General features: G+C 33.0%; 1 pseudogene; it reads left to right on the top strand.

Annotated features, from left to right (window-relative positions):
* Nucleotides 1-4553: 4553 nt before the first annotated feature.
* Nucleotides 4554-12228, top strand: part of LOC137235700 (GPI mannosyltransferase 2-like) — a 182911-nt pseudogene continuing 175236 nt past the window's right edge.

Raw genomic sequence — 12228 nt, 5'->3', positions numbered from 1 at the left:
AACCTTTAAACAGTTTTAATAACTATCTCAAAAATTGTCGCTCTGATGCAAACAACTGATGAGTTATCTACTCAAATTTGTTGAACAAAACGACTTACGTATTTTAAGCATGCTAACCTTTAGCCCGGTAAGCAAATTAAAAAAAAAACGCAGTATGTAGGCTACACGAGAACGGAGACGTCGAGTAACCAAAACAAATGCGTTAAACAAATTCGTACACGTTATTTATCAATTTAACTCTAGAATTAAAGGATATACAACGAGAAACAACGTTTGACAACCTTTAAACAGTTTTAATAACTATCTCAAAAATTGTCGCTCTGATGCAAACAACTGATGAGTTATCTACTTAAATTTGATGAACAAAACGACTTACGTATTTTAAACATGCTAACCTTTAGCCCGGTAAGCAAATTAAAAAAAAAAACGCAATATGTAGGCTACACGAGAACGGAGACGTCGAGTAACCAAAACAAATGCGTTAAACAAATTCGTACACGTTATTTATCAATTTAACTCTAGAATTAAAGGATATACAACGAGAAAGAACGTTTGACAACCTTTAACAGTTTTAATAACTATCTCAAAAATTGTCGCTCTGATGCAAACAACTGATGAGTTATCTACTTAAATTTGATGAACAAAACGACTTACGTATTTTAAGCATGCTAACCTTTAGACCGGTAAGCAAATTAAAAAAAAAAACGCAATATGTAAGCTACACGAGAACGGAGATGTCGAGTAACCAAAACAAATACGTTAAACAAATTCGTACACGTTATTTATCAATTTAACTCTAGAATTAAAGGATATACAACGAGAAACAACGTTTGACAACCTTTAAACAGTTTTAATAACTATCTCAAAAATTGTCGCTCTGATGCAAACAACTGATGAGTTATCTACTTAAATTTGATGAACAAAACGACTTACGTATTTTAAACATGCTAACCTTTAGCCCGGTAAGCAAATTAAAAAAAAAAACGCAATATGTAGGCTACACGAGAACGGAGACTTCGAGTAACCAAAACAAATGCGTTAAACAAATTCGTACACGTTATTTATCAATTTAACTCTAGAATTAAAGGATATACAACGAGAAACAACGTTTGACAACCTTTAAACAGTTTTAATAACTATCTCAAAAATTGTCGCTCTGATGCAAACAACTGATGAGTTATCTACTTAAATTTGATGAACAAAACGACTTACGTATTTTAAGCATGCTAACCTTTAGCCCGGTAAGCAAATTAAAAAAAAAAAACGCAATATGTAGGCTACACGAGAACGGAGACGTCGAGTAACCAAAACAAATGCGTTAAACAAATTCGTACACGTTATTTATCAATTTAACTCTAGAATTAAAGGATATACAACGAGAAACAACGTTTGACAACCTTTAAACGGTTTTAATAACTATCTCAAAAATTGTCGCTCTGATGCAAACAACTGATGAGTTATCTACTTAAATTTGTTGAACAAAACGACTTACGTATTTTAAACATGCTAACCTTTAGCCCGGTAAGCAAATTAAAAAAAAACGCAATATGTAGGCTACACGAGAACGGAGACGTCGAGTAACCAAAACAAATGCGTTAAACAAATTCGTACACGTTATTTATCAATTTAACTCTAGAATTAAAGGATATACAACGAGAAACAACGTTTGACAACCTTTAAACAGTTTTAATAACTATCTCAAAAATTGTCGCTCTGATGCAAACAACTGATGAGCTATCTACTTTAATTTGATGAACAAAACGACTTACGTATTTTAAACATGCTAACCTTTAGCCCGGTAAACAAATTAAAAAAAAACGCAATATGTAGGCTACACGAGAACGGAGACGTCGAGTAACCAAAACAAATGCGTTAAACAAATTCGTACACGTTATTTATCAATTTAACTCTAGAATTAAAGGATATACAACGAGAAACAACGTTTGACAACCTTTAAACAGTTTTAATAACTATCTCAAAAATTGTCGCTCTGATGCAAACAACTGCTGAGTTATCTACTTAAATTTGATGAACAAAACGACTTACGTATTTTAAACATGCTAACCTTTAGCCCGGTAAGCAAATTAAAAAAAAAACGCAATATGTAGGCTACACGAGAACGGAGACGTCGAGTAACCAAAACAAATGCGTTAAACAAATTCGTACACGTTATTTATCAATTTAACTCTAGAATTAAAGGATATACAACGAGAAACAACGTTTGACAACCTTTAAACAGTTTTAATAACTATCTCAAAAATTGTCGCTCTGATGCAAACAACTGCTGAGTTATCTACTCAAATTTGTTGAACAAAACGACTTACGTATTTTAAACATGCTAACCTTTAGCCCGGTAAGCAAATTAAAAAAAAAAAACGCAATATGTAGGCTACACGAGAACGGAGACGTAGAGTAACCAAAAGAAATGCGTTAAACAAATTCGTACACGTTATTTATCAATTTAACTCTAGAATTAAAGGATATACAACGAGAAACAACGTTTGACAACCTTTAAACAGTTTTAATAACTATCTCAAAAATTGTCGCTCTGATGCAAACAACTGCTGAGTTATCTACTCAAATTTGTTGAACAAAACGACTTACGTATTTTAAACATGCTAATCTTTAGCCCGGTAAGCAAATTAAAAAAAAAACGCAATATGTAGGCTACACGAGAACGGAGACGTCGAGTAACCAAAACAAATGCGTTAAACAAATTCGTACACGTTATTTATCAATTTAACTCTAGAATTAAAGGATATACAACGAGAAACAACGTTTGACAACCTTTAAACAGTTTTAATAACTATCTCAAAAATTGTCGCTCTGATGCAAAGAACTGATGAGTTATCTACTTAAATTTGTTGAACAAAACGACTTACGTATTTTGAACATGCTAACCTTTAGCCCGGTAAGCAAATTAAAAAAAAAACGCAATATGTAGGCTACAGGAGAACGGAGACGTCGAGTAACCAAAACAAATGCGTTAAACAAATTCGTACACGTTATTTATCAATTTAACTCTATAATTAAAGGATATACAACGAGAAACAACGTTTGACAACCTTTAAACAGTTTTAATAACTATCTCAAAAATTATCGCTCTGATGCAAACAACTGATGAGTTATCTACTTAAATTTGATGAACAAAACGACTTACGTATTTTAAACATGCTAACCTTTAGCCCGGTAAGCTAATTAAAAAAAAAAAACGCAATATGTAGGCTACACGAGAACGGAGACGTCGAGTAACCAAAACAAATGCGTTAAACAAATTCGTACACGTTATTTATCAATTTAACTCTAGAATTAAAGGATATACAACGAGAAACAACGTTTGACAACCTTTAAACAGTTTTAATAACTATCTCAAAAATTATCGCTCTGATGCAAACAACTGATGAGTTATCTACTTAAATTTGTTGAATAAAACGACTTACGTATTTTAAACATGCTAACCTTTAGCCCGGTAAGCAAATTAAAAAAAAAACGCAATATGTAGGCTACACGAGAACGGAGACGTCGAGTAACCAAAACAAATGCGTTAAACAAATTCGTACACGTTATTTATCAATTTAACTCTAGAATTAAAGGATATACAACGAGAAACAACGTTTGACAACCTTTAAACAGTTTTAATAACTATCTCAAAAATTATCGCTCTGATGCAAACAACTGATGAGTTATCTACTTAAATTTGTTGAACAAAACGACTTACGTATTTTAAACATGCTAACCTTTAGCCCGGTAAGCAAATTAAAAAAAAAAACGCAATATGTAGGCTACACGAGAACAGAGACGTCGAGTAACCAAAACAAATGCGTTAAACAAATTCGTACACGTTATTTATCAATTTAACTCTAGAATTAAAGGATATACAACGAGAAACAATGTTTGACAACCTTTAAACAGTTTTAATAACTATCTCAAAAATTTTCGCTCTGATGCAAACAACTGATGAGTTATCTACTTAAATTTGATGAACAAAACGACTTACGTATTTTAAACATGCTAACCTTTAGCCCGGTAAGCAAATTAAAAAAAAACGCAATATGTAGGCTACACGAGAACGGAGACGTCGAGTAACCAAAACAAATGCGTTAAACAAATTCGTACACGTTATTTATCAATTTAACTCTAGAATTAAAGGATATACAACGAGAAACAACGTTTGACAACCTTTAAACAGTTTTAATAACTATCTCAAAAATTGTCGCTCTGATGCAAACAACTGATGAGTTATCTACTTAAATTTGTTGATAAATCGAAGCGAATCGAAGGCGTGTTCGGACGTGTTTTTGTTAGCTCCGTGCAAATATTTATATTGATGGACGATAAAGTTTGGTTTTAATATAACAAACTCAAAAACTGAAAATAAGCAACTTTCCAAGAAGTTTGTTCGTGTTACCAATTATTTTCATTATAATTGTGTGATTGCAAAAAAAAAAAATAAAATAAAAAAAAATAAAAAATTATATACATCATCGCTGTGTCTTCTGTGTTTATTTTTTTTGTTGTTTCGCGCTTAATTTACATTTTACATTTTTCATATGATGTCTGCTACCTCTGCCAACGTTCCACCTCTCAAACGCCGGTCAAGCAAGGGCTCTCCATTAGCTAAAACAGCAAAATTGGAGGAGAGCGCAATTTTAAGTACAGTTCTTGCTGCGCTTCGTGATTTGGAGGCAAAGGTCCAACAACAATCAGACCAATTGCAACAACATGCGGTCCAATTGCAGTCTCTCTTTGACAACATATCTGGTAAGTTAACTGCACTTGAAGTTAGCATTACTAAGAGAGTTGATGAGGAAGTTGGTGCTCTTAAAGAAAAGGCAGTCGAAGCAGAGATGCGCGTAAACAATTTGGAAGCGTTGGTTGGTGTTTGCAAGAGTGAAATGAGTAACCTGCAAAATCAACTGAAGAGTTTGCAAACTGCGAAAGCGATGCCGGAATTTGCCTCTGATGCGGTAATCTTTGGTGTGCCGCATATACAGGGAGAAAACTTGAAAAGTCTATACAACCAAATCTGCCTGTCGATTGACTTCTTTTCGCCGCAAATAAAAGATATTTTTAGAATTGCGCGCTCATCAACAAATGCAGACAGCGCAATAATAATTAAATTTTATAGTCCGATGGATCGAAATCGTACGCTGCGAGCATTTAGTGAACATCGAAAGCGAACAAAATCTATTATCTCTCTTGCTCCGCTTGGTATTGATGGCCAATTTAGAATATATGAGAGCGTATCACGAGAAAATAGAAAGCTGCTTCAAGAAGCTATCAAGCTGAGACGCGCAGGCAAATTTGTTTCTTTATTTACACTTCGTGGTGAGGTGTTTGGAAGAGTTACCAAAGAGTCCGTAGCAGTGAAAATATCAACGAATGATGATTTAAAACTTTACTGCTGACTATCAGCCGTATGCGTATGCAGTATAATTTACTTAGTTTTAACTTTTGTATGCTTACTTTATATTTGTTTATGCATATATATACTCCGCATTTTCCTACATGTAAAAATGGTCCGTTTAAGTTTCTTTAATCTTAATTTTTGTTTTTTCCTTTTGCCTGTTTTTTCTTTTGTGACTTTGTTTGTTTGTATGGTTGCTTTTGTTTACATTACTCATTATGACCCTTAGCAGCAAGTTGTGTGGTGCGGGCGACAGCAGTCTTGCCATGATAAACATATTATATCAGCAAAGCAATGATTTTAATATTATGCATTTTAATGCCAGAAGTTTAAATGCTGAGAAAGTAGATTTTATTAGATATGTGTTTGAAAACTCATGTGTTGATGTCATTTGCGTGTCGGAGACGTGGCTTCTTGAGGATCTTGATGATAGGCACTTTAATATTAATAACTACAAATTGTTTCGAAATGATAGGGTGGGTAGGAAAGGAGGTGGCGTAGCAATTTATTGTAGGAGTCACATTAACGTGAAACTCATTTGCAAGTCGGTGGATTCGAGCATTGAATACTTGTTTGTCGAGGTGCACGATTTGTCTACCAAAGTCCTTGTATCTTGTGTTTATAGTCCCCACAAAACCAACAGCCCTGATATGTTTAAGTAGATAACTCATCAGTTGTTTGCATCAGAGCGACAATTTTTGAGATAGTTATTAAAACTGTTTAAAGGTTGTCAAACGTTGTTTCTCGTTGATATCCTTTAATTCTAGAGTTAAATTGATAAATAAGGTGTACGAATTTGTTTAACGCATTTGTTTTGGTTACTCGACGTCTCCGTTCTCGTGTAGCCTACATATTGCGTTTTTTTTTTTTTAATTTGCTTACCGGGCTAAAGGTTAGCATGTTTAAAATACGTAAGTCGTTTTGTTCAACAAATTTGAGTAGATAACTCAGCAGTTGTTTGCATCAGAGCGACAATTTTTGAGATAGTTATTAAAACTGTTTAAAGGTTGTCAAACGTTGTTTCTCGTTGTATATCCTTTAATTCTAGAGTTAAATTGATAAATAACGTGTACGAATTTGTTTAACGCATTTGTTTTGGTTACTCGACGTCTCCGTTCTCGTGTAGCCTACATATTGCGTTTTTTTTTTTTAATTTGCTTACCGGGCTAAAGGTTAGCATGTTTAAAATACGTAAGTCGTTTTGTTCAACAAATTTGAGTAGATAACTCAGCAGTTGTTTGCATCAGAGCGACAATTTTTGAGATAGTTATTAAAACTGTTTATAGGTTGTCAAACGTTGTTTCTCGTTGTATATCCTTTAATTCTAGAGTTAAATTGATAAATAACGTGTACTAATTTGTTTAACGCATTTGTTTTGGTTACTCGACGTCTCCGTTCTCGTGTAGCCTACATATTGCGTTTTTTTTTAATTTGCTTACCGGGCTAAAGGTTAGCATGTTCAAAATACGTAAGTCGTTTTGTTCAACAAATCTGAGTAGATAACTCATCAGTTGTTTGCTTCAGAGCGACTATTTTTGAGATAGTTATTAAAACTGTTTAAAGGTTGTCAAACGTTGTTTCTCGTTGTATATCCTTTAATTCTAGAGTTAAATTGATAAATAACGTGTACGAATTTGTTTAACGCATTTGTTTTGGTTACTCGACGTCTCCGTTCTCGTGTAGCCTACATATTGCGTTTTTTTTTTAATTTGCTTACCGGGCTAAAGGTTAGCATGTTTAAAATACGTAAGTCGTTTTGTTCATCAAATTTAAGTAGATAACTCATCAGTTGTTTGCATCAGAGCGACAATTTTTGAGATAGTTATTAAAACTGTTTAAAGGTTGTCAAACGTTGTTTCTCGTTGTATATCCTTTAATTCTAGAGTTAAATTGATAAATAACGTGTACGAATTTGTTTAACGCATTTGTTTTGGTTACTCGACGTCTCCGTTCTCGTGTAGCCTACATATTGCGTTTTTTTTTTAATTTGCTTACCGGGCTAAAGGTTAGCATGTTTAAAATACGTAAGTCGTTTTGTTCATCAAATTTAAGTAGATAACTCATCAGTTGTTTGCATCAGAGCGACAATTTTTGAGATAGTTATTAAAACTGTTTAAAGGTTGTCAAACGTTGTTTCTCGTTGTATATCCTTTAATTCTAGAGTTAAATTGATAAATAACGTGTACGAATTTGTTTAACGCATTTGTTTTGGTTACTCGACGTCTCCGTTCTCGTGTAGCCTACATATTGCGTTTTTTTTTTAATTTGCTTACCGGGCTAAAGGTTAGCATGTTTAAAATACGTAAGTAGTTTTGTTCAACAAATTTATGATAAATAACGTGTACGAATTTGTTTAACGTATTTGTTTTGGTTACTCGACGTCTCCGTTTTCGTGTAGCCTACATATTGCGTTTTTTTTTTAATTTGCTTACCGGGCTAAAGGTTAGCATGCTTAAAATACGTAAGTCGTTTTGTTCAACAAATTTAAGTAGATAACTCATCAGTTGTTTGCATCAGAGCGATAATTTTTGAGATAGTTATTAAAACTGTTTAAAGGTTGTCAAACGTTGTTTCTCGTTGTATATCCTTTAATTCTAGAGTTAAATTGATAAATAACGTGTACGAATTTGTTTAACGCATTTGTTTTGGTTACTCGACGTCTCCGTTCTCGTGTAGCCTACATATTGCGTTTTTTTTAAATTTGCTTACCGGGCTAAAGGTTAGCATGTTTAAAATACGTAAGTCGTTTTGTTCAACAAATTTAAGTAGATAACTCATCAGTTGTTTGCATCAGAGCGACAATTTTTGAGATAGTTATTAAAACTGTTTAAAGGTTGTCAAACGTTGTTTCTCGTTGTATATCCTTTAATTCTAGAGTTAAATTGATAAATAACGAGTACGAATTTGTTTAACGCATTTGTTTTGGTTACTCGACGTCTCCGTTCTCGTGTAGCCTACATATTGCGTTTTTTTTTTAATTTGCTTACCGGGCTAAAGGTTAGCATGTTTAAAATACGTAAGTCGTTTTGTTCATCAAATTTAAGTAGATAACTCATCAGTTGTTTGCATCAGAGCGATAATTTTTGAGATAGTTATTAAAACTGTTTAAAGGTTGTCAAACGTTGTTTCTCGTTGTATATCCTTTAATTCTAGAGTTAAATTGATAAATAACGTGTACGAATTTGTTTAACGCATTTGTTTTGGTTACTCGACGTCTCCGTTCTCGTGTAGCCTACATATTGCGTTTTTTTTTTAATTTGCTTACCGGGCTAAAGGTTAGCATGTTTAAAATACGTAAGTCGTTTTGTTCAACAAATTTAAGTAGATAACTCATCAGTTGTTTGCATCAGAGCGACAATTTTTGAGATAGTTATTAAAACTGTTTAAAGGTTGTCAAACGTTGTTTCTCGTTGTATATCCTTTAATTCTAGAGTTAAATTGATAAATAACGTGTACGAATTTGTTTAACGCATTTGTTTTGGTTACTCGACGTCTCCGTTCTCGTGTAGCCTACATATTGCGTTTTTTTTTAACTTGCTTACCGGGCTAAAGGTTAGCATGTTTAAAATAAGTAAGTCGTTTTGTTCATCAAATTTAAGTAGATAACTCATCAGTTGTTTGCATCAGAGCGACAATTTTTGAGATAGTTATTAAAACTGTTTAAAGGTTGTCAAACGTTGTTTCTCGTTGTATATCCTTTAATTCTAGAGTTAAATTGATAAATAACGTGTACGAATTTGTTTAACGCATTTGTTTTGGTTACTCGACGTCTCCGTTCTCGTGTAGCCTACATATTGCGTTTTTTTTTTTAATTTGCTTACCGGGCTAAAGGTTAGCATGTTTAAAATACGTAAGTCGTTTTGTTCATCAAATTTAAGTAGATAACTCATCAGTTGTTTGCATCAGAGCGACAATTTTTGAGATAGTTATTAAAACTGTTTAAAGGTTGTCAAACGTTGTTTCTCGTTGTATATCCTTTAATTCTAGAGTTAAATTGATAAATAACGTGTACGAATTTGTTTAACGCATTTGTTTTGGTTACTCGACGTCTCCGTTCTCGTGTAGCCTACATATTGCGTTTTTTTTTAATTTGCTTGCCGGGCTAAAGGTTAGCATGTTTAAAATACGTAAGTCGTTTTGTTCATCAAATTTAAGTAGATAACTCATCAGTTGTTTGCATCAGAGCGACAATTTTTGAGATAGTTATTAAAACTGTTTAAAGGTTGTCAAACGTTGTTTCTCGTTGTATATCCTTTAATTCTAGAGTTAGATTGATAAATAACGTGTACGAATTTGTTTAACGCATTTGTTTTGGTTACTCGACGTCTCCGTTCTCGTGTAGCCTACATATTGCGTTTTTTTTTAAATTTGCTTACCGGGCTAAAGGTTAGCATGTTTAAAATACGTAAGTCGTTTTGTTCATCAAATTTAAGTAGATAACTCATCAGTTGTTTGCAACAGAGCGACAATTTTTGAGATAGTTATTAAAACTGTTTAAAGGTTGTCAAACGTTGTTTCTCGTTGTATATCCTTTAATTCTAGAGTTAAATTGATAAATAACGTGTACGAATTTGTTTAACGGATTTGTTTTGGTTACTCGACGTCTCCGTTCTCGTGTAGCCTACATATTGCGTTTTTTTTTTAATTTGCTTTCCGGGCTAAAGGTTAGCATGTTTAAAATACGTAAGTCGTTTTGTTCATCAAATTTAAGTAGATAACTCATCAGTTGTTTGCATCAGAGGGACAATTTTTGAGATAGTTATTAAAACTGTTTAAAGGTTGTCAAACGTTGTTTCTCGTTGTATATCCTTTAATTCTAGAGTTAAATTGATAAATAACCTGTACGAATTTGTTTAACGCATTTGTTTTGCTTACTCGACGTCTCCGTTCTCGTGTAGCCTACATATTGCGTTTTTTTTTTAATTTGCTTACCGGGCTAAAGGTTAGCATGTTTAAAATACGTAAGTCGTTTTGTTCATCAAATTTAAGTAGATAACTCATCAGTTGTTTGCATCAGAGCGATAATTTTTGAGATAGTTATTAAAACTGTTTAAAGGTTGTCAAACGTTGTTTCTCGTTGTATATCCTTTAATTCTAGAGTTAAATTGATAAATAACCTGTACGAATTTGTTTAACGCATTTGTTTTGGTTACTCGACGTCTCCGTTCTCGTGTAGCCTACATATTGCGTTTTTTTTTTAATTTGCTTACCGGGCTAAAGGTTAGCATGTTTAAAATACGTAAGTCGTTTTGTTCAACAAATTTAAGTAGATAACTCATCAGTTGTTTGCATCAGAGCGATAATTTTTGAGATAGTTATTAAAACTGTTTAAAGGTTGTCAAACGTTGTTTCTCGTTGTATATCCTTTAATTATAGAGTTATATTGATAAATAACGTGTACGAATTTGTTTAACGCATTTGTTTTGGTTACTCGACGTCTCCGTTCTCGTGTAGCCTACATATTGCGTTTTTTTTTAATTTGCTTACCGGGCTAAAGGTTAGCATGTTTAAAATACGTAAGTCGTTTTGTTCATCAAATTTAAGTAGATAACTCATCAGTTGTTTGCATCAGAGCGACAATTTTTGAGATAGTTATTAAAACTGTTTAAAGATTGTCAAACGTTGTTTCTCGTTGTATATCCTTTAATTCTAGAGTTAAATTGATAAATAACGTGTACGAATTTGTTTAACGCATTTGTTTTGGTTACTCGACGTCTCCGTTCTCGTGTAGCCTACATATTGCGTTTTTTTTTTTTAATTTGCTTACCGGGCTAAAGGTTAGCATGTTTAAAATACGTAAGTCGTTTTGTTCAACAAATTTAAGTAGATAACTCATCAGTTGTTTGCATCAGAGCGACAATTTTTGAGATAGTTATTAAAACTGTTTAAAGGTTGTCAAACGTTGTTTCTCGTTGTATATCCTTTAATTCTAGAGTTAAATTGATAAATAACGTGTACGAATTTGTTTAACGCATTTGTTTTGATTACTCGACGTCTCCGTTCTCATGTAGCCTACATATTGCGTTTTTTTTTAAATTTGATTACCGGGCTAAAGGTTAGCATGTTTAAAATATGTAAGTCGTTTTGTTCAACAAATTTAAGTAGATAACTCATCAGTTGTTTGCATCAGAGCGATAATTTTTGAGATAGTTATTAAAACTGTTTAAAGGTTGTCAAACGTTGTTTCTCGTTGTATATCCTTTAATTCTAGAGTTAAATTGATAAATAACGTGTACGAATTTGTTTAACGCATTTGTTTTGGTTACTCGACGTCTCCGTTCTCGTGTAGCCTACATATTGCGTTTTTTTTTTAATTTGCTTACCGGGCTAAAGGTTACAATGTTTAAAATACGTAAGTCGTTTTGTTCAACAAATTTAAGTAGATAACTCATCAGTTGTTTGCATCAGAGCGATACATATTGCGTTTTTTTAATTTGCTTACCGGGCTAAAGGTTAGCATGCTTAAAATACGTAAGTCGTTTTGTTTAACAAATTTAAGTAGATAACTCATCAGTTGTTTGCATCAGAGCGACAATTTTTGAGATAGTTATTAAAACTGTTTAAAGGTTGTCAAACGTTGTTTCTCGTTGTATATCCTTTAATTCTAGAGTTAAATAGATAAATAACGTGTACGAATTTGTTTAACGCATTTGTTTGGGTTACTCGACGTCTCCGTTCTCGTGTAGCCTACATATTGCGTTTTTTTTTTTAAATTTGCTTACCGGGCTAAAGGTTAGCATGTTTAAAATACGTAAGTCGTTTTGTTCATCAAATTTAAGTAGATAACTCATCAGTTGTTTGCATCAGAGCGACAATTTTTG

This window comes from Eurosta solidaginis, unplaced genomic scaffold (genome assembly GCF_040869045.1).
Source record: "Eurosta solidaginis isolate ZX-2024a unplaced genomic scaffold, ASM4086904v1 ctg00001051.1, whole genome shotgun sequence".
Taxonomy (NCBI): domain Eukaryota; kingdom Metazoa; phylum Arthropoda; class Insecta; order Diptera; family Tephritidae; genus Eurosta; species Eurosta solidaginis.
Note: the sequence above shows the minus strand (reverse complement) of the source record. Positions and strands in the feature narration are given on the sequence as shown.